Genomic DNA, 2,500 nt, shown 5'->3' with positions numbered 1-2,500 from the left:
TCTGAATCCATACACTAATCCAAGAATCACGAGGGAATCAAACCCAGTACTAGACTATAACAAGACCGGTCATCAAAAAAAAAAAAAAAAAAAAAAAAAAAAAAAAAAAAAAAAAAAAAACGACAAAAATAATCAAAGAAGAAGAAACTGTCATCGATCCAACAACAACAAACAACAAACACCCAAGAAAAAATAATCAAAGAAGAAGAAACTGCCATCGATCTAAAAACAACAAAACAACAACAAACAACAAACAACCGTTCATCCCCCTCCTCCCACCCTTCCCCCCTCCCCCTTCTCCACCCCCGCAAAAAATAAAAAAAAAAATAAATAAATCCCCAAAATCTCCCAAAGTCCCCCCACAAGAACTTACCTCCTCCTTCTCCTCCTCCTCTTCTTCTTCTTCGTCCTCGTCGTCCTCCCTACGTCAAACCTTGGCTCCGGAAAACACTCGCTCACCGGCTGTGGGAAGGAAGGGATACGGTGTTAGTAAATAAATCGTGTTGTTTACGTTATCCGATGAAGCCCAAACAATGATAGGAGCAATAAACATGACAATAACCGACAAACGGAGAGAAAAAAGAAGATAAATGGAAAGGAAGAGATGGAGGGAGAGGGGAGAGAGGAGAGGGGAGAGGGGAGAGTGGAGAGGGAGAGAGAGAGAGAGAGAGAGGGAGAGAGAGAGGGAGGGAGGGAGAGAGAGAGAGAGAAGAAGGAGAGAGAGAGAGGGAGGGAGGAAGAGAGAAAAAGAGAATGAGAATGAGAATGAGAATGAGAGAGAGAGAGAGAGAGAAAGAGAGAGAGAGAGAAGAGAGAGAGAGAGAGAGAGAGAGAGGAGAGAGAGAGAGAGAGAAGAGAGAGAGAGGAGAGAGAGAGAGAAAGGAGAGAGACAGAGAGAGAGAGACAGAGAGAGAGAGACAGAGAGAGAGAGACAGAGAGAGTGAGACAGAGAGACTGAGAGAGAGAGAGATAGAGAGAGAGAGAGAGAGAGAGAGAGAGAGAGAGAGAGAGAGAGAGAGAGAGAGAGAGAGAGAGAGAGAGAGAGAGACAGACAGACAGACAGATAGGCAGGGAAAGAAAGCAACAAACAAAGACAAAAAACATTAAGTACTAAAAACACACAAAATAAAAGAAGGAAGGAATGAAAGAAAGGAAAAAACGACGACACAGGGCAGCCTGCAAGTAGCAATGAGGGCTTCATTATTACCCCTAATACAGGTTCAAAAGCTTTCGGGGGAGAGGGGCCGAGGGGAGGGGGAGGGGGCGGTTGCAAAGGGGAAGGGGGCGTTACTCTCGAAATGATATCATCAGCTGCGTATCATCCCTCCCCCCCCTTACCCCTTCACCTCTTCGCTCTCCCCTACCCCCTCTCTCACTCCACCCACCCCTCCCCCTCACCTCTTTGCTCCCTCCTACCCCCTCTCTCATCCCACCCCCTCACCTTCACCTAGTGGCTCCCCCCCTCTCTCACCCCACCCACTCCTACCCACGCCTCACCTCTTCGCTCTCCCCCCTCTTTAACCCCTTCACCCCATCCCCCCTTATCAAGTCTCCCCCAAAACCTCAATCTCTTATAATAAACAGATCAGTAACCCCCCACCCCCATCCCCCTCCTTTCGTCTCCCCCTCCTACACTCTGTTCTTTCTCATACCTTCTCTCCCCCCACGAAATATTTAATTTCTTTATCTTCTCTTTCTTCTCTCTCACTGTCTCTCTGTCTTTCTGTGTCTTTGTCTCCCTGTGTCTGTGTCTCTGTCTCTCTCTCTCTCTCCTTTTCTTTCTCTTTTTTTAATAACTCTCTCTCCGTCTCCACTCTCTGCCGTAAGAGTGGAGAAGGAGAAAGGAAGAAGGACGAGGGAGGACGGAAGGAGGAAGGAATAAGGATGGAATGAGTGAAGAAGGGAAGAAGGGAAGAAGGGAAAAAGAGAGGGAGGAAGAAATGAAGAGAGAGAGAGAGAGAGAGAGAGAGAGAGAGAGAGAGAGAGAGAGAGAGAGAGAGAGAGAGAGAGAGAGAGAGAGAGAGAGAGAGAGAGAGAGAGAGAGAGAGAGAGATGTTGACAAATATAAAAAACAAAATAATGAAACAGAGACAGATAACAAATACAGACAGAGAGTCTAGTGAGTGTGAAGGGAGGGAGTGAGAGAGAGAGAAAGAGCTGGCGGAAAGGAGTTACGGAGTGAGAGTAGGAGGGAGTAAGTTACGGAGTGAGAGTAGGAGGGAGTAAGTTACGGACTGAGTGTAGAAGGGAGGGAGTAAGAGAGGGAGGGTAGAAGGGAATGAGAGTGAGGGAGTGAGAGAGGAAATAAAAGTGAGACAGTGAGAGTCAGGGACTGAGAGTGAGACAGTGAGAGTGAGGAAGCGAGAGTGTAGAAGGGAGTGAGAGTGGATAAATACAGATGAGGAGTGAAAATAGGAGAGTGAATAAATAAGAGCGGATAAGCATGCGGATGAGGAGTGAGAGTGGAAAAGTACGACAGAGATGTGAGAGTATACGTGTG

General features: G+C 47.0%; 1 long non-coding RNA gene across 1 annotated transcript in view; it reads right to left on the bottom strand.

Moving 5' to 3' along the window:
- Positions 1–373: 373 nt before the first annotated feature.
- The window catches only part of LOC138862986 (uncharacterized), a 203,506-nt gene continuing 201,379 nt past the window's right edge, over positions 374–2,500 (bottom strand). Inside the window, exon 6 of the long non-coding RNA XR_011398779.1 lies at positions 374–462. This is a non-coding gene — a long non-coding RNA (uncharacterized lncRNA). The remainder of the gene's footprint in view (positions 463–2,500) is intronic.

Source organism: Penaeus vannamei, chromosome 10 (assembly GCF_042767895.1).
Source record: "Penaeus vannamei isolate JL-2024 chromosome 10, ASM4276789v1, whole genome shotgun sequence".
Classification (NCBI taxonomy): Eukaryota; Metazoa; Arthropoda; class Malacostraca; order Decapoda; family Penaeidae; genus Penaeus; species Penaeus vannamei.
The sequence above is the reverse complement of the archived record's forward strand: the minus strand, read 5'-3'. Positions and strand labels throughout refer to the sequence as shown.